We start from the raw sequence: 20,943 nt of genomic DNA, 5'->3' as shown, positions 1-20,943 counted from the left end.
AGTCCAAAGTCAATAAATGACAGTCAGTTCATCTGTCTAATAAAAGCAATGGACTGACAGAAATGAAGTGGCAAGTGATAAATAATAACCCAGATGCATTAGGAGGACACTTCGTGCCTCTCCAGAATGCTTTCACATTCTCATCTCATTTGACGCACACAATGGGTTTTTGAGGTGCAAAGGAGAAAGAACAGATGTTATCACCCTCATTTAACAGATTAAAAAAATGACTCCTAGGGAGGCTGAATGCCAATTTAAGTAGTGCCAGAGCTGAAACTAGAACCTGGGTCACCTGATTCCTACGTAGCCCAGTGTTCTTTGATACCACACCACTGGTGGCTCTGAACTCCTCTACTCTGCCCACCTGAATGCCGCTCACACTTCGAAGTCCTACTCAAATCCAGCCACATCTCCCTGGCATCTACAGCCCCAAATGACTTCTCCTTCCTTGGAACTCCCATGGCTTTTATTTTATTATTCATCTGACTATTGCTATCCCCTGCCTAGTATTTATTCTAAGCTGTTTAGCTCAATATGTCTTGTGGGGGAAATCAAAAGTAAGGGGCTGTTCTACTGAGGAAGAGCTAAGCAAATTATACTATCTTAATTTAATGGAACAGTTGCCATAAGAAATGATGGAAGGAAACTGGGCAGATGATCTCTGAAATGATGCAGAGTGAGGTAAGTAGAACCAGAAGGGTTATACAGTGATAACAGCAATGGAGAGAAAAACACCTTGGAAAGACTTGAGAATTCTGATCAATGCAATGACCAACCACCAGTCCAGAGGACTTAACATGAAACACACCATCAGCTCCTGCCAGAGAGGCAACCAGATCTACCACAAGCTAACTACCTCACCTTGAGTTTTTCCTTTCTTTAGGCTTCATTTTCCTCATTTATTAAAAAAAGATGTGTGGTCTAACACATAACTCTAGTTCAAGTGACTTGCCTAAGGTTAAGTAATGAGATTTTTGGGGAGTTGGCACTCAAAACTAGGTCTGATGAGTGGGTTTCACAATCATTTCCTTAAACTAAGGTCTCTGTCCCAGATACTCTAACCATATAGTCCCCTATACTACCATTTACTCCCTCACCAAGGCACCAAAAACAACAAAAAAAGACTTAATTGATTAAAATTTCTGTCCTGTTAGCTTGCCAAAGTCTCTGATGTGGGGGAAATCGTTGTATCAAATTAGCATCCCAGTCCTCTTTACCTCTGCTCTCTCTGCACACTTCTGTACCCTCACTGCCCTTTTAATATCTGCCTCAGCCAAAGAGAATTAGCATGTAACTCTGCTATAAAACCATTGTAAGTCCAAGTAGAATTTAATTTAAGGATTGCTCATTCTCCTGAATTCTCTTTAGGAGCTATGATAAATGCATATAACTTAGAAATAACTGCACAGTGCTTGGCATGTAATGTTGTCGTTTGTCCTTTGTTCTGGAAGGATACCATGCCATCAGGAAGGTGATGCCATGACGAGCAAGTGAATTGGATTTTAGTGAGGGAGGGCTGTGCAAAGTCACCAGCCTTACTCTGTCCTCGGAAGCCACCTGGGTTCAGTGCCAAGATATACGACAGAATGACTGGCCCCAGATGTAGTGGGAGACCTTGGTCTTTTTAGGATAAGGTCTTTTCCAGGTTTCGGGTTGACTGAGGCAATGCCCATTCGGTGATTAAAGCTAGGAAAGAAATGAGACAAAGAATGGCCTCTTTTACCTAGTCAAAAAAATCTGGAAGGGGAAGACCCTCAAAGTTTCTGGCCAAAACAGAAACATTCACTCTGAGCTATCGGGTCCAAATAATGACCACTAAGTGGTGCTTGGCCTGAGACCTATTGTTGGCCAATCAATGAGAGCCAGAGTTAATTGGGTTTAAGGCAGGATCCTTAAGAAAGAAATCTAGCCCCAAAATCCCAAGATACACCTTTGGGCAGAGCACCACAGGTAAGGGTATGATAGCCTATGTGGACAGAGGGAGAGGAAGGAGGAAAAGAAAGAAGAGGATAGAAGAAGAGAGGAGAAGAAAGGAGAGGAAAAAGAAGGAAAGAAGGAACGGAGGAGCTTCATTGCCTAGCTGAAACTGGCCAGTTGGGTCCCCAATGGGGCAGCCTATACTGCTCACAGGTTGTTGTTTGTGCTTCAGCCCTCCCTCACCCCCTCACCTCCCACCCCTCCCCCACTCTCACTCTAAAATCACTTTGTATTGACTTTGTTTATTCTTTAATTATATTTTAGGTATAAATATTGTCTCTTCAAAAGAGTTGTAAGCACCCAGAGGACATTTTTCTCTTCATCTCACCCTAGCCTAGGGCCTGGCCCATAATAAAAAATAAATGCTGATTGATTGGACTTAAGAGTGAGCCCCTAATTTGGGTTGGTAATAATAATACTGGATATATGTGTGTGTGTTTGTATAAACAACTATATGTATGTGTGTGTTTGTATAAACAACTATGTGTACATAGATATACATACACATATATGTGTTCTTTTTTTGTTGCTGTTCAGTCATTTTTCAGTTATGTCTAACTCCTTGTGACCCTATTTTGGGGTTTTCTTGGCAAAGATACTTGAGTGATTTGCCATTTCCTTCTCCAGCTCATTTTACAGATGAGGAAACTGAGGCAAAAAGGGTCAAGTGACTTACCCAGGGTCACCCAGTTGGTGTCTGAGGCTGGATTTGAACATAGGTCTTCCTGACTCCAGACCTAGTACTCTATCCACTGTGCCACTGAGCTGCCCAGGTGCATACATATATACACACATACATATATACTACATGCATATATACATAATATATGCATACACTTACGTAATACAATTCACTTGAAAGTCATGGCATTATCGTTCTGATGCTGATGGGGATGGGATCTGAATTCCCAAAGGAAAAGACCATGTCTTTGGGATCTGGACCCCAAAAAGCAAAAGCCCCTGGACTTTCCCACTTGGCTCAGGTCCCTGGTGTTCACCTAGGGCAATCATCCTGTCCCAGTTAATTAAGTGCCCTTTCATTGTCTGCACCTGGCCTCACCCTAGACCACCACTCCCTTAATTCCATCTAGACCCCTCCTCCATTCCCACAGTCTTCTGTATAAAAGATCCATTTTCCCTCCATGAAAGTGCTCAGATTCCTTAGGAGTCTGGCCAATGTGGCAGATCTTTAGAATCATTCCTACTATCGGTGTCTTTGACTGAAAGAAAGTTTGGATCGAATTCACTTGGGCAGGACTCACATATCACTATTGCAAGGTCAAAACCTCAGCAATGCCATGGTCCTCTTTGAGAACGAAGGACAAACAGCAACCTGGCACATAATAATTGCTTAATAAATTCTCTCTCTCTGTCTCTCTCTGTCTCTCTGTCTCTCTCTCTCTCCTATTTCTAATAATTAGGAACTATCTAAAAGTAGGATGAGCTGCCAAGAGAAATACTGAGCTGCCAAGAGAAATACTGAGCTTCCCTTCTTTTTGTGTGCCACAGAGAATAGAGAACTTTGAGGGTGAGAAGGAAATTGAGACATATTGGAAAAGACTGGAGAGCCAGAAATAGCCAGAAGAGAGTAAGAGCCAAGGCCAACCATGCTTCATCCTCTCCTTCCTCTTCTTCTGGCTCTCTGTACTTTGTCACCATGCTGCCATGTGGGTACCTTCCTCTTCTCTCCTTTACATCTCTCTTTTATGTATTATTTTCCACCATTGGGAGGTAAGCTCCTTGAGGGCAGGGACTATTCTTTTTGGTTTTGCTTGTATTTATATCCCACTGCTTAGCCAAGTGCCCAGCATAGAATATGTTCTGAATACATGCTTGTTGAGTTCACTTGATGACTATTCTACAGATGAAGAACCTGAGATCAGAGCAGGGTGTGTGTGTGTGTGTGTGTGTGTGTGTGTGTGTGTGTGTGTAAATCCTGGGTCAAAGTACAGAGGTTTTTTTTCCCCTTTTTGGTCTCATCTTTTTCTCAGCTGACCCAGTGACCCAAATTGGTGATGTGGGTATTCTCTCTCCCAGACCAACCCAACTGTTCTCCTAGAGGCAGGAGAATGATGCCATGTCCCACCCTGGGAGTTGGAGCCAGGTGGGATGGAGCGGCCCACCAGCCATGGGAGACAATGCTCTGCTTCCCAACATGGACATACAGCAGCTGCCATAAGCACTAGGGTTGATGAGTGACTAAGCCTGGACGAGAATGTTTCTCTTGATCTCCTGACCCCAGTGGAGACTTTTATCTGGATTGCAATTATTGAATGGATTATGTCCTGCTTACTCATACCTCAGGAACCTTTCTTCCCCTTTGCATATATGTATAATTTCTGCCTAGGCATAAATGCTCTTGTCAGGGAGCAAAGTGTCAAACAAAGGTTTCTCTTTTCCCCTGGTGTTGCAATCCCAAGGTTTCCTGCCTAGACAGCTCTGGGAGTTTTAGGGGAGAAGCCTATCTGGATAGCCCACAAGAAATCTTTCCTGGATTTAACTAGGCTGTCTTTTCCATTGGGAGAATGGTCTGGAGCTCAGAGACTGCTCCCATATACCTCCAGTCACATGGAGGATGTAAAAATCATGCTGTGACCTTTGACTCAACTCAAGAGAAAGGGGTGTCCTGTACAAATCATGCTAATGATAGTAATAGCTGGTATTTATGATGCACTACAAGGTTTGCAAAGGGCTTTGCATAGGTTATCTCGTTGGAAGTTGTTATTATTAACATTCTCATTTTACAGATGAGGAAACTGAGGCAGCCTTGGGAGGTGAATGCTATTATTATCCCCATTTTACAGATAAGAACATTTAGGCTGAGTGGTTCAGTGACTTGCCAGGGTCACACAGGTAGCAAATGTCTGAGGAAGGATTTGAACCGAGGCCTCCCTGATGGCAAGTCCAGTATTCTATCTGCTGGAGCACTGAATTGCCAGGTCAATAGTGGCTTGCCTCAGGCTGGTGACCAGAATAATTTGGTTCCCTACTAGCCTGCTGTGGGAATGTAGGCTGGTGTTGTAAACCAGAGAGAATCACAAAGGGGAAGGGGCGGGGTTGCTTCTTTTTCAGTACCTATAGTCCATATGAATCTGAGGTTTTGGACAAGGCTGAGACCAGGAACAAGGAAATACCTCAAGTTCTTGGTGAGACCCCAAGACTGGTAGGACCGGGCTGGCCACTTGTCACTTGACGGCCCTTCTGTTTACTTTGGGTGTCAATTGTAAAGTGGCTTCCTCTTTCCTAACCCAGTTTAAGGATGAGGTGGGGGAAGGGGTAGAGGGACTGTGGGGTTTGGGTTAGGGACTTTGGTCAAGGTGGCCCAAATGCAGCTGGGGACACATCTACCCCACTTGACCCTGATGAATGGATCCAGAAATGAATGGGAGCATGACCAGGGCAGGACTTCTAGACTAAATTATTCTTGTCTAAGCAGGCAATTGACCAAATGAAACCTGGACATCTCAGCTTGTCCTTTGCATTTCTAGTTTGGCTCCTTTGGGTGGGCGTGGAAGAGAGTTGTCAGCCAACTTTTCAACTCAAGCTTGAAAAGGAAGCTCATTGAGGCTTGGGGTTTCCGGCTTTGAACGTGGTGTCTTAAAGATAGCAGGAGCACAGATCCATGGAGAAGCTCCTGACGTTCCCTAGCAGACCAAGGTTTTCAACCAATGGATAGAAAGAGAGAATTTGTTAAGTGCTTACTTACTATTCAAAGCATTGCAGGTACAAATACAAGCAAGTAAGATAGTCCCTGTCCTCAAGGAACTTACATTTTAATCGGGGAAGACCATACATATGGCAGAGCTGGAAAGAAGCAGGGATAGTCTGAAGAGTGGGGCATGGTTTGGAGATGGCTGGGAAACAAGGTGGAGATCTATATTCTGGCAAGATAAGGCAAAAGCTTTTTGATTAGAGCTCCAAGGATGGAGCGCAAGTTTCTGGTGGGGATGATATCCAGGGAGCAGGCAGCGTGGTTTTGAGATGGTCAGAAAGTAGCATAAAGGTATAGTATAGAAAAGAGTTCTAGATTTGAGCTCATAAGACCTAGGCTCAAATCCTGGTTCTCATACTATCTAGGTGACCAAGGGCAAGTTTCATAAGCCTTAATTATTTTATCTGTAAAATGGGTAGAGAATCTTAGAGCTGAAAAGTGATGATGTGCATCCTAATCCATGTCTGATGAAGAATTCTTTCTACAAATCTACAAGAAGGGGTCATTCGAATCCTACCTAAAGTTCCCCAGTCCTGGGGAACTCTCTACCTCCTGATGGTCCATTAATTCTACTTTGGGATGGTCTTAACTGTGGCTTACAATATAGTAAGCACATAATAAGTGTTTGTGGATTGACCTGAACTGAATTGAATTGGAATCAGTTTACCCTCATTTGGGTAGCTAGGTAGCCCAGTGGATATAGCACTGGGCCTGTGTCAGGAAGACATGAGTTCAAATCTAGCCTCAGACACTTACTAGCTATGTGGCCCTGGGCAATTCACTGAACCTCCATTTGCCAAAGTTCCTCATCAGTAAAATGGGAATGCACTGCAGAAGGAAATGGCAAATCACTCCAGGATCTTTGCCAAGACAATTCCATGGACAAAGTCCAGGGGCTCATGTAGAGTTGGACACGACTGAATGACTCCACAACAACAACAACAAGGGGAAAGGACTGGAGCATGAAGGATATAGACGGATGTATGTGTTGCTTTCTCATTTCTGCATCTGCCCCAAATCATGGGAAAATAGGGGGAAATTATCCGATCCCCAGAGCATTAGATCAAATTTGGAGATTCCCAGATGGCCCTCTCCAAGCTAAATCAACTGAGTCAATAAGAACCAGACGGGCCCTGTCTTTCTGACTAGGAAGCTTGGTGGCCAAGTGGCTGGAGCCCTGGGCCTAGAGTCAGGAAGATCTGAGTTCAAATCTGGCCTCAGACACTTACTAGCTGCATGACCATGGGCAAGTCACTTTACCTCTGTCTGCCTCAGTTTCCCAAGCTGTAAAATAGAGATAACAATAGCACCTCCCTCCCAGGGTTGTTGTGAGGATAAAATGAGATATTATTTAGAAAGTGCTTTGCAAACCTTGAAGCACTATGAAATGCTAGTTATAGTCATCATCATTATTATTATTAGCTGGGTTTTCAAATAAAGTACACACACTTGGGAGCGGGAGGAGGACAAGCCCCTTAAAAGTTGTCCTCTCTTGTACCTTGTCCTTGCCCAAATGAACCAAGGACAGATAGATAAATTCTCTGTACTCATTCATGGGGAGAAAATATGATGGCTCCCATAAACAACACCAGCTAGGGAATCCAAAGATCTGAGTTCTAATCCCCTCTTTCACTAGCTTGCTATTTCTTGGGCAAGTCCCCAGGCCTCCAACTGCTATAAAATGAGGCATTTGATTGGATGGAAGGTCTCTTCCAGTCCCATGACTGATGACTCTACAATAGATGACTCTCAAACACTGGTAGGAATAGGAGCCTTCTAGCCATTTAAGGTGTTTTATTTACATATATGTGTGTGCGCACACACACACACACACATATGCACATGTGTATATGTATATGTGTACACACAAATGTGTGTGCGTGTATTATGTATATATGCATGTAGTATGTATATATGTGTATATATATGTATGCACCTGGGCAGCTCGGTGGCACAGTGGATAGAGCACTGGGTCTGGAGTCAGGAAGACCTATGTTCAAATCTGGCCTCAGACACTTACCAGCTGGGTGACCCTAGGTAGGTCACTTGACCCTTTTGCCTCAGTTTCTTCATCTGCAAAGTGAACAGGAGAAGGAAATGGCAAATCACTCAAGTATCTTTGCCAAGAAAACCCCAAAATGGGATCACAGAGAGTTAGACATAACTTAAAAATGACTGAACAACAACAACAAAAGAACACACATATGTGTATGTATGTCTATGTACACGTAGTTGTTTATACAAACACATACACACACACACATATTCGGTATTATTGCTACCAACTCAAACCAGGGGCTCACTGCTAAGTCTAATCAATCAGCATTTCTTTTTTATTATAGGCCAGGCCCTAGGCTAGGGTGAGATGAAGAGAAAAATGTCCTCAGGGTGCTTACACTCTTTTGAAGAGACAACATTTATGCCTAAAGTATGATTCAATAATAAACAAAGTCGATACCGATCACCAGCAGCTAAAGAAGTCAGGAGAGGCTTCCTGTAGGCTAAGTTTTAAAGGAAGTTATTATTTTTCTCAAGGGTGGAGGTGAAGCTCCCTGGGCCCCTGTCCACCACAGCCAGTACAAGTATACCATAAGTCAGAAGGGAATGTTTGTGGCAGCCAATAATTCTCTGCATGGCCAGTGTAGAAATGCTGAACAGTCAGCTCTTCATTATCTGCATGATAGAAGGTTGCTGATGGCAGTGAATAAAACAGCCAATCTTGAGCTTGTTGGCTTTGGAACACACTGATAGGAACAATTTAGAGCTGTAAGGCATCTTAGAGGTTGTCTAGCCAACCCTCTTATTTTATAGCTGAGGAAAAGAGGCCCAGAGAGGTTAATTGACTTTTCCATAGTCACACAGGAATAACTGGCAGAACCAAGATCCTCTGATTCTAATCTCTCACTCTCTAAATACTGCTTCCCATTCTTTTAGCACTTGAAGATTTACAAAGCAATCTATATGCACTCAGTTCTGTTTCAATTCTCACAACATTATGAAATAGATTCTGCAGGGTTTTATTAATTATACCCATTATACTCACTCAGGTTCAAAGTCACACAGCTAGTCAATGTCCAAGTCATACTGTGTGATTGCTTTGCATTGGTGTCATCCATCCTTGTTTTTTTTTTTTTAAATGTGGCTGATGTTAAAATGAGCTGGCATGACCCAGCTGATGACAGTTCATGGGTCCTGGGAAAGTGCTAAATGGAAAAGGAAAGCCAGCCTGTGATTAAGCATTGAGGAGAACCCACTGGGAAAATGTACTGCAAATAGATTATTGAGAATTGGTTATATAGAGAGGCGAAAAAGCCACTCCTCTGGTCAGTGAAGTTCCATGGTGTTAGCCAGGGGTGGGGAGCCTGCAGCCTCAAGACACTTGTGGCCTTCTAGGTCCTAGGGTGTGGCCTTTTGACTGAGTCTGAGTTTTACAGAACAAGTCCTTTTATTAAGGGGGTTTGTTCTGTGAAGTTTGGATTCAGTCAAAGGGCCACACTTGAGGACCTAGAGAGTCATATGTGGCCTTGAGGCTGCAGGTTACCCATCCCTGGAGAGTTTACATGCCTATGGATGCCCTTCCATATGCCCACAGCTGTGATGGGCAGTGGGTGCCCGTGGATTTTGAAGTCTCTGGTTTTTCTTCTTTACTGGTGATTAGTCTATCTCAGTTGGCAAGAGCATCATGTTAAGATACATGGGTTAATTTCTCATCTATGACCTAGAGCTAGGAAAGATCTTCACGTTCTCCCTCCCTCCCTCCCTCTCTCTCTCTCTCTCACTATATATCTATGTATCTCTCTCTATCTATGTATATATATATATATATATATATATACATATCTATGTATATATATATACATATCTATGTATATATACATATATATGTCTATGTATCTCTATCTATCTATGTATCTATCTATATATCTATGTATCTCTCTATGTATCTCTCTATGTATCTATCTATGTATTTATCTATGTAGCTATCTATGAATCTATCTATGTATCTATCTATCATCTGTCTATGTATCTATGTATTTATGAATCTATGTATCTATGTATCTAGCTATCTAATTATCTATCTACGTATCTATGTATCTATGTATGTATATATGTATGTATGTATGTATGTATGTATCTATCTATCTATCTATCTATCTATCCATGTATCTCTTTCTATCTATTGAGTTCTATCTAGTTCAACCCCTTCCTATCTCAGCCAAGCAGCCAAGGAATCTGCCCAAGGTCACATAAGAAGTAAATGTATTCATGCATTTGACATTCAGCCATTTCATTTGTATCTGACTCTTCATGACCTGTTTGTGGTTTTCTTGGCCAAGATACTGGAGTGGTTTGCCATTTCCTTCTCCAGCTCATTTTACAGATGAGGAAAATGCAGCAAACAGGATTAAGTGACTTGCTCAGGGTCACACAGCTAGTTAAGTGTCTATGGCTGGATTTGAACTCAGGAAGATGAGTCTTCCTCACTCCAGGTCTGGTGCTCTATGCACTGTGTCACCTACCTGCCCCTTCATTCCTTTAACAAACATTTAATGATCACCCCCTTTATGCTAAGTACAGGAGATACAAAGACAAAACAAAATAGTCCCTACCCTCAAGGGCTTATATTCTATGCTAGAGCCAAGATTTGAACAAACCCAGGTCCTCTGAATGCAAATATAGGTTTCCTCTGACACATTCTAGCTGTGTGACCCAGGGTAAGTCACTTAATTTCTCAGTGGCCCAGACAACTGTCTAAGACTGTGAGTTGCAGAGCATGTGCTAGTTTCCATTGGTAGAGAGAGTTTCCTCATCAGGAGTTCCCCCTATTGGTGAAATTGTAGGTATAGAAAAACTGATGATGATAAAATGAATGGCAGTTTCTACTGGCATAGTACTCTACAGTTTGCAAAACATCTTAACATTCACTGGAAAGAGAGTTCAGCATAAGAAAAAGATCACACAACTAGGAAGGAGCAAAGCCTGGACTTGAATGCAGGATCCTGACTCCTCAGTCAGTCCTCTGTCCACTAAACTGTGTGCTATCTCAGCCCAGATGGCATTGTAGGAGAATGAGTAGAGATAGGCATACTAAACTTAAAGTGACTGGTAAGAAAAAAAAAAAGGAAAATGTATGCTTTGTAGACAGAACACTGTCCTTGAAATCAGGAAGACCTAGGTTCCAGTGCCATCTTTGATGTACCCTAGTTGTGTGACCACAGACAGGTCACTTTATCTCTCAGAGATCCAAGGATCTCTCTGAATCTGGAAGTTATTGACTTGGCATTGATGGAGGGAGTTTCTATGTTGGAAGCTTCCTTCACTGATGAATTCATAGACCTGGAACAGAAAAAAATAATCCAGCATGAAGGGTTATCATGAGGATCAGTTGAGAGTATATAAGCGAAGTACTTTGCAAACTTGAAAGTCTTAGATGTCACTTATTCAAAATATTATTCTCATACCACAGGGTACTGTCAGTGTATTACAATCACAGACATAGAACTAGAAAAATCCTCAAAGGCCAACTAGTCCAACTCCCTGGTTCTACAAGGAAGGGAACTGAAGTCCAGAGAGGATAAATAATTTTGCTCAAGGTCATGCAGATAGTGAGTATCCTTTGACTCCAGAATCAATACTGTGACACTTACGAGTTCAAGTTAGAAAGCACCTGAATCTGGGAGCCAAGAGACTTGGCTTTTGAGGCTGCTCCTGCCACTCACCAGCCATGTAATCACTGAACTTTTCCATAGATCACTGGTTTCCTTATCTGTCAAATGAGATACTGTCAGATAGGACCCAGAAACTGATCTTCCTTCTCTTAACATGGACAGGACTTGTTTGCATCACTTTAAAGATCTGAGGTATTTTTTGTGAATATTAGAGGAGGGGGATTTATAATGGGAAATTGTCCTTAATACTCCTGCTATGGTATGCACATTTTTCTCAGGGTGGGGGTGGGGGGGGGCAGCGCAGGGAAGATAGAAATGAAGTAGTGCACAGATAAGCAGTCAATGATAATTGAGGAATCTGTGAGTGGAGTACCAAGGCCCAACTAGCTACTATTTCCTCTTGAGCTATCTGGGTCCACTGGCAATATATAGATGAGGATGACTGGAGATGGCCCCCCAGGTGCTCAATATGTACTTACTGAAGGAATCCCTACTTGACTCAAGGAACTATAGTGAGAATTGAATGAGATCAGAAACATCATTCCTCTATCCTCTCCTATCTTAATCAGCTCTAGTGAGTATTATATTATATCGCCAGATACATTATATCTAGTGACTATTCCAGGACACTGGAATCAGTGTTACAGGTAAACCCAGTGGTTTGAATCTGGACTCTGTTACTTCCCATGTGATAATAAGCAAATCATCGAACCTCTCCATTTTTCGGTTTCTGCTTCTGTAAAATGTAGGGGTTGGACTAGATGACCTCTGAAGCCTCTTCTTCTTTTTTTTTTTTTGAAGTTTGAAATTATTTATTCCAATCATCTTACTATAGAGATTAGGAAACTGACAGGGAAAATGAAGAAACTTGCCCAGTATCATAGAGGTAGCAAGTAGCAAAGGAAGGAGTCCAATCCTCTGACTTTAAATACTGATTGAATGCTCTATTCACTGTATCACATTCACTTTCACCATGACTAAGTGTATGAGATCTCTTTAGAACTTAAACACACTCCTCAAGCTCCAGATTTCTTTGTGGAGTTCTTTTTTTCTTCTTCAAGAAAGTTGGTGATGTGCATCTTAACCTCGTTTTACCTGGTTTTTCTCCATTGAATTACCCTGGGACCTCTAGCCATGCTAGGCTTGTCTTCTGAACATTGTTGATGAGCCTCCTGTCATGGTGCATGGATTCTGATTATTTTAGGAATATCCTTAATACTCACTATTTCCTTGTGGACAGTAGAATTCATATTGAATCTGTTCTTTCATTCAACACTATTTTAAGTACTGAGGAAGATATAAAGACATATGTATGACACATGGCATTTGACCTCAGAAAACTTATAACCTGTGTCCATGGGCTCTGTCCTGCCATGCTTGCTAAGGACAGAAAAATAGATCTCAGCCCAATATAGTTGCTATAGCCCACATTTCCTTATATTACGCCAGTTTTGCTGCAGGTGTTCCCATTCTGGTAAGTCTTTCCAGACAGTAGATAGTTGATGGCATTTTCCGTGAGGAAGTCCCTATGGTCACCTGTTCCCATAGGCATTGATATTCAAGGTGACATTAGCTCCTTCTATTGATGTACCTGCAGGTGCTCTACCCAAAGGAATATAAATTTTGATCACTGAAACCTCTCAAAATATCTTGGGGTTTATGGGCTAGATTTCTCGGAAGCCTCTCCTAACTCTGGATTTGTCATCTTATGATTTCTCTTTGCTCTAGATTTGATGATTGGATTTAGCTTGCATGGTTCCAGAGAGCATAATTAGAACAGATAAACAGAAGTTGCAGAAGGTAGCTATCAATCTATTATATGAATAAACTTTCTAACAAGTAGAGGTGTCTAGCCACAGGATTGTTTGATTCATAAGGTTTCCTATCACTGGAGGGTACTGAGGAGCCTTCCCCAAGCTTTAGGCCTTCCTGACTGGGGATCAGCTCCTCCTTGGGATTCTTGTCAATGACACAAGATGGCTTCCTTCTACCACTTTCAGAAGCACCATTGGTCTTTTAACTCCAACTGGTGGTTTGGAGCCTCCAGATGGCTTTATCTCCAAGCCTGCTTGATCCCTTGGGTTGGAAAATTGCCACAACTAATCTCAAATCATGATTTCTCTTCTTTCTCACTGCTCTTGGTGTCTATAATCTCTTTCCCTTACCCCTGTCCTCCCACTCTCTAGACCACAAGAGTGTTCTCTAAGGTTACTTACAAGGGAAAAGAAGAGTATGCAGAAATATCAAGAAAGGGGTTAAAAATTAAGAGTCTTTCCTTGAGGGCCGAAATATGAAGAAAGTTTTAAAAGTATAAAGTGTAGGGAGTGTGTATATATATATAAATATACATATATATACACACATATAAAGTATATATTTATTCATCCATCCGTCTATCATCTATTTATCTATCTATCTACCTAATCTCCTCAGAAAAATGGCCTTGGGAAGAATAAGCTTGATTCCTACACTATCATCAACACTCTGCCATTCACTGTGGATATCAAGACCAACAAACATTAGATTGAACAAGTTGTAAAATATCTGGGCATCAGTGTGGCCAAGGTTAGCAAAGATAGTGATCTGGCCTGATGGCAAAAAGAAGGCCTAAATCAAACTTGCTCCAGGATATCTATCTGTCTATCTGTCTATCTATCTATCTATCTATCTATCTATCTATCTATCTATCTATCTGTCTATCTATCATAGCTAACATTTATATAGTGCTTGCTATGTGCCCAGCACTGTGCTAAGCACTTTACAATTATTATGTTATTTGATCCTCACAATAACCTTACAAGTGCTATAATTTTCACCATTTTACAGATAAGGAAACTGAGGAAGAGGTTAAGTGACTTGCCCAGAGTCATCTATCTATCCATCTATCTGTCTGCCTATCTGTCCATCTATGTATCTATCTACCTACATATTTATCTATCTGTGTATGTATGCACATATGCACGTATATAGCACTACATATATATACAAAGTTTACAAAGTATTATACAGCTATCTATAATATAGACATATGACATGTATATACAGCTTTGGTACTATATTACATACAAAAATATAGTGCTTTTAAAGCATTTATATAGCACTTAAAAGTTACATTATAAATATAATTATATATTATAAGTACTACATAACATGTAATATTTTATAGATAATATTGTGCTATGTAAATTTTAAAGTGCTATTTAAAGTGCTACATAATATATAATATTATATATGTGAAATACAGTGCTTTGTAAACTTTAAAGTGCTATACAATATATAATATTTTATTTATAATATAGTGCTTTATAACATATAATATTTTATATAATATAATGCCTTATAAACTTTAAAATGCTATATATTATGTGTATATATATATATATATAAAATATGCTTTGCAAACTTTAAGGTGCTGTGTAAAAGCCATTTATTATATGGTTGATTTTTCTCCTGTTACAGATGATAAGACTGAGGCCCAGAGAGGGGAGCTAATCACCTCAGGCAGTAAAGAGCAAGGTCTGGGCTCTCTGATTTCGATTGTGGCGTGGGGTCTGTTAAGCCATCCTCCCTTCCATCCACATGAAGAACCTCAGTCCCAGGAAGGGAAGCTGCACTGTTCTAGGCATACCACCAGTTGTGGCCAGGCCCAAAATAGGATCCAGGGCTCTGTCGGCCTGGTTGTTCCTTTCGGCTTCACTTCTCCTTTCTTTCTTCCCCTTCTGGGGCTAAGTCTCTGGGTCAGTGTTGGGGCAGGGAGACTCTTGAGTCAGCCTTGCATGGGTGGACTGTGTGGGCTTCAGACAGTAAAGAATGCGTGTGTGTGTGTGTGTGTGTGTGTGTGTGTGTGTGTGGTGCTGGATATACATAGGTGTGCCTACCTGTGCGGGGTGGGGGAAAGGGGAGCCTAAGACCATTTCAGGGTTGCTTACATCAGGACAAGTTCAACATGGAAAAATCCCTAGAAGAAGGTAAGCAGGAGGGCTAGGGATGCCAACTCTAAGCCTTCAAGCTGGCCTTAGAGCAGCTATGGGGAGGGTCCCAGAGCCCAGCAAAGATTCTAGAGTTAGCTCTGTATAGGAGAGAACTTGAACCCTTTATACTCCAGGGGTGGAGGTAGGAAGCAGCTGGGACCTGATCTCTTGGAAGTCCTGCCTGGTGGCCTGACAGAAGCAAAGGAGTGATTTAAAGCTAGAAGGAACCTCGGAGGCCATCTTTTCCACCCCTTATCCCCAATTTTACAGATGATGGAACTGGACCTCAGAGATGTTAAGTGACTTGACCAAGGTTATCCAGGCAGTAAACATTGGAGGAGGAATTTGAACCTAGGTTCTGTGACTTGAGTGAGTATTCTTCCACTAGCTAGAGGTCTGAAGTGAGCTTCCTTCGGGATCAGATGCCAGGACACTTATTGTTGCTGATGCGGAGGTGGGGGTGGGGGGGGGGATCCGGGTTGTGGGAGCCGGGTGGGTTGAGGCTAAGAAATGCAGTCCTAGCAGAGGACCCGGGTGCAGTGGAAAGAAGTCTATGACAGGAGCCAGGAATCTACACTTAAGTCCTTGTTCCCTTGTGACCTTGTACAAGTCAGTTCTTTTTCCTGTGCTTCACATTCATTATCGGTAAAAAGAACAGATGCACTCGGAGGTCCCTTCCAGCTCTGAAGCTTTGATCCTATGCCTTCCTCATAGTGCTGTGAGGAGAGGGCTTTGCACTTTGCAAAGTACTGTGGAAATGTGAGTGACCATCAAACATGACCTAAGCCTCAGTTTTGCTTTCTGTAAAATAGACATTATAACATTTTTATCACCCACCTTGCAAGATTCTTATGTGAAAAGTGCTTTGCAAGGATAATTATTATTATTATCCTTTTCATTTTTAAGCAACCCAGCAGTTATCCTGGTCCTTTGCATGTGTGTGGACAGCCCTATTGATACAACTCACAGTCAGTCCGATTCCTGATCAATAAGGCTTCAAAGCTAGGAGGAAGTGAACAGTTGGGATCAGTTAGAGAAGCCAAAAGGAAAAAGACCCAGGGAATTGGTGGGAGTCACGTGCTGTTGGTTGGCCAGTGTGCCCATGGGAGGGTGTTTCTTTAAGAGCCCAAGACAGGTGTGGGTCCAGACTTCACACGGTTTCAGTTTTGGTGGCATCCAGTGCCCTGCTGGCAGCCTCCAGGGGAGGCAGGGACAATACCTTTGGAGTTCAGGGAGCTGGAATGGTATCGGGGCAGTGCCCCTGAAGGTGGAAACAGAGAAGAGAAGAGACAAGAGTGAGTGCAACTTTTCTGGGATCTCCTAGAACAGGGCACCAGCTGGACCAGGACTCTCAGGAATAAGGGGCTGAGAGACTGACAGGTCTGGTGGAAGGGACTGGGCAGTGTCGACCCCCAAAGAGTGGCATTGGGCTTGGGGGGCATGTGTGAGAATAGCCCAGGTGGTAAAGATCTTTGAGGGGGACTCAGTGAGGATGATGTCCAGTCCCCTGCCCCCGACCCCTGCCCCAATCCTCTGTCCCTTAATGGAGGAGGAGGGCAGCAGGTAGCAGGGGGAAATGGGTGCTTCTCTACTATTTCAGAAGATTCTATATTCGATTTTGGTGGTTATCAGCGTACACTTGTGACATACATATGTTCCCTCCCCAAGACCCCAGCATAGCAGATACTACCCCCCCCCTTCTTCATCTATGACATTCCACCCAGTTAGAAATCCCAACCTTGTTCCATCATTCCTTAGAGCCACCATAACACAAGCATCTTGATGTAATGAAAAGAATCAGTAATAGTCATCTTGAAGTCCAAAGACCTGGGTTCGAGTCTCCATGCTGCAACTTACCAGCTGTGTAACCTGGACAAACTGTTTTATTCTGCTGAGCCTTGGCTTTTTTATCTGTAAAATGGGAATAATAATATTTACACTACCCACAGCATTGTGATGATCACACAATATGATGTTAGCTGAGCGCTTTGCTCACCTTAAAGCGCAGTGTGAACATAAGCTATGACTGTACGGAGGTAGAGGGTTTTGTTTTGTTGCTTTGGTGCTGTTGTTGTTCAGTCCTTTCTCAGTCACGACCTCATCTGGAGCTTTCTTGGCAAAGTTACCAGAGTGGTTTGCCATGTCCTTCTCCAGCTCATTTTTACAGATGAGGAAACTGAGGCAAACAGGGTTAAGCGACTTGCCCAGGGTCATATAGCTAGTAAGTATCTGAGACCAAATTTGAACTTACTAGTTATGTGATATTGGGAAAATATCTTAACCCCTCTGAACGTCCTTCGTCATTTACAAAATGGAGAGGACCCTACCCACGTTCTCAGCCTTGTAGATGTGCGCGGATCAAACGGGACAATCGTGGAGTATCTGCTACGCCTTGATCACTTACCAAGCTCTTACAGAATGGTCCGGGGGAATGAGCGCTCTCAGGTCAGAAGACGTGGCTTTAGACCTGGCCTCTGATGCTTGGTAGCCATGTGACCTTGGCTGAGTTATTGAACCTTCTTTGTTTCTTTCTTTGTAAATGAGCACCTTGAGCTAGATGACCTCCTTCTGACTGGGATCTTTGATCTCAGCGCTATTCTCCACCACCCCCATATAGATGGAGAAATTCAGGTCCGGAGAGCCACTGGCCTCAGGTCACACTGCATGGAGACACGGTATTATTTTCTGATTGGCCATTGGCATTTCTAGACCACGTGAGGACCTTTTGGGTCTCCCGGCTTTACAGCTTAGGCGTTTGTTGTTTTGTTTTTTGAATTTTCCTGAGGGTCAGAGGCATCCGCTCTGTAGAGGAAGGCAGTATTTACTGCTTGCTTCCTAGGGAGGGTAAGGTCCTTGAGGACAGAGACTGTTTTGTTTTGCTCTTCACACCCTCACTGACCAGCACAGTGCTTGGCACATGGTAAATCTTCCCCCCCACCTTTTTCTTTTTAAAGTGCATTGAATCGAAATTATTGACTGCATCATACCTTTCCCCACCAAGGGGCATAGAGGGCAAATTCCATATCACATGTTGTTCTCCTCGGGATCCTGGGGAGGATGAAGGACGAGCCACATTCAACCCCACTGCTGCCACCACGTGTGAAGAAACAAGGAGTGAGATGAGCAAAAGACAGCCAAACTTGGGGCTCTAGGCCTCTTGGTCTGTCTCTTTGTGAGCAAGGGAGAAGGCAGAGGGTGAACTAGGTTCCAGAAAGTAAAAAATGGAGCCAAGGAGAAAGAAGAGGAAAGAAAGAGGCCTCAATCCCCAGGTCAGGTGGGATCTGGCCAGTCCCTTTTGCTGCCAGAGGTCTTGTTTATTTGTTTTGGATTTGTTTTTATCAGAGCCATAACTGTTTCTAGTCTGGCCCAAGTTGCTCAGACCTCAGTTTGTGCAAACTTTTTACAGGTCACCCTTTTCCCTTGACAAGGGAAATTCTGTGTTCCCCCAACCCTGGAGGGGGACTTCTCACAGGCATGCCTAGAGGCATGTATCAGGGAAGGAGGGAGGAATGGGGGAAGTCTAGGTCAAATATAAATTAGAGTTCTCCCCTCCATTCTCCGATGCTTCCTTCTCCTCCTCTTCCTCCTCCTCCTTCTCCTTCCTGGAAATAAAGTAGAGTGGAAAAAGAAGTGGCAGAAGCTCTAGGATCTCATATTTGCCCTCTGAACCGCTGTATGCCTGGGCTGTGTCATTCAACATCCCTCTGTAAAGTGGCAATGATTAGACCTCACCTGTTTTAATTAAGGGACTGAACCAGCTGTTCACTTTAACATTTGGGACTATTTAGTGGCAGAGCTGTTCTTTCCATTATACCACAGGTGCCTCTTAAGGGTAGAGGGAGGCTGAATCTATGCATCACTGCCAGGGTCTACCATTAGTAAAACCAAAACTAAGGTGGGGTAAATGGGGATTGTCCCTAGGGCACCAATATTTGAGAGGGGCACTTCCTTCCCCTTGCTGGTCCCGTGGTCAATTGTTCTTATGCCTTTGTGTCTGGTCCTGGTGCTGTCTCAGAATTTCCAAGGCCTGCCTTTTCCTACCACTATAGCCACTGCTTACTACCTCCCATGTCTGCCTCCTCTTAAGATTTGGGGGGTCAGGAGTCAGGAGTCAGGGGTTGTTAGCTGTGTCACGGAAATCTGAGTCCAGCTTTCTGGGGGAATGGACTGCTCCCACTTCTGTCACAAGAGCACCTGACCAGAGATGCATCATATAGCTTCTGGATCTGGGAACCCATGACATACCTTTGTAATAGTGATACAGGAATGCCTTAGCTAAGGGGGGCTCCCAAGGCCTCCTTGGCCTTCAGGTGACTACCTTCCACCCCACATTTAAGTGAAATTGCACCATGTGTCCAGAATTCCTAGTTATACCTCTGACCGTCAGGCAGCTTATGAATGCTTAAGGAGGCGGTAAGTCAAATCAAGTTATCATAGTAGCAACCCCCTAATGTCCTTCCTCTCCCTGGTGTGCTGGTCTGTGGGAGCTAGATACTGAGTCTCTCTCAAATGAGATTTTCTCCAAATCAAAAGCATGAAATTTACAAGGTGGAAATGACTTCACCTTCTATCTAATCCAATCCACATAGGAAAGGGATCCCCACCATGCCATACCCAACAGGCGGCAGGCCATCCAGCGTCTGCTTGAGGATTTCCAAGGACAGGAATCTGCCCCCTCTGGACATAGCCCATGGTTCTAATTACTTGGGAGTTTTTCCTGGTGTCAAGCCTAAATCTTCTCTTTGCCACTTCCACCTATTGCTCCTAATTAATAAACTCTTAACCCAAATAAAATAAGGCAAATCCCTTTTCCATGTGCCAACTCTTCGGGTACGTTGGCAGCTATTATGTCCCCCATGAATGTTCTCTCCTCTGATCTAAGAACCACCCATCCCTTCGACTTGTTGTCATAACACATAGACTCAAGGTCCTTCAATCTGGTTAGACTCTTCTGGATTTCCTCCAGCTCATCAATGATATCTTAAATTATGGCACTCAAAACCGAACAAAATATTACAGATAACATCTCATTAGTAAAACGTAGGCAATCTGGCAGTGTCCGCCTTATTGCTGAAAGTGATGCCTCTCTTAATTCAGCCCAAGAACACATTAGCTGTCATTGATTCCTACTGAGAGTGCAGTTCACTAAAACTCCCAGATCTTTTTCAGAACAACTGTTATCTAATCAGGCCTCCCTATCCTGCATCCTGTGTGAAGATGATTTTTTTAAAAAACTCAAATGTAAGACTTTATACTTGTCCCTTTTGAACTTCAAATTATTCGATTCAGCCCAATCTCTAGCCTGTCAATATCTTTTGAGAACCTGACTTGGTCATCCAGTTTGTTAACGATCCCTCCTAGCTTTGGGTCACCTCCATGTCAGATAAATGCACCATCCATCTCTTTAAGTCACTGGTTGCACTTTATTGCCCTTCAGAACCAACTGGGGTAGAGTGGAGTGAGCTTTAGACTAATCAACAGTAGGCCTGGCTCCTAGCCTCAGCTTTGCCACTCAAATTAAAATATTAGAGCTGGAGAAGACATTAGAGGTTGTCTGGGTTTTACAGAAACTGAGGTCCAGGGAGGTTAAATGAATCATGAAGCCAGGTCCTGA

At 43.0% G+C, this 20,943-nt stretch overlaps 1 protein-coding gene across 1 annotated transcript in view; it reads left to right on the top strand.

Moving 5' to 3' along the window:
• The first annotated feature begins 16,514 nt into the window (after positions 1-16,514).
• The window catches only part of PIGR (polymeric immunoglobulin receptor), a 28,644-nt gene continuing 24,215 nt past the window's right edge, over positions 16,515-20,943 (top strand). The window contains exon 1 of the mRNA XM_036758127.1: positions 16,515-16,624. The gene's annotated coding sequence lies outside the window, so the exon portion shown is untranslated. The remainder of the gene's footprint in view (positions 16,625-20,943) is intronic.

The sequence above is a fragment of the Trichosurus vulpecula genome, chromosome 4, assembly GCF_011100635.1.
Source record: "Trichosurus vulpecula isolate mTriVul1 chromosome 4, mTriVul1.pri, whole genome shotgun sequence".
Classification (NCBI taxonomy): domain Eukaryota; kingdom Metazoa; phylum Chordata; class Mammalia; order Diprotodontia; family Phalangeridae; genus Trichosurus; species Trichosurus vulpecula.
Note: the sequence above shows the minus strand (reverse complement) of the source record. Positions and strands in the feature narration are given on the sequence as shown.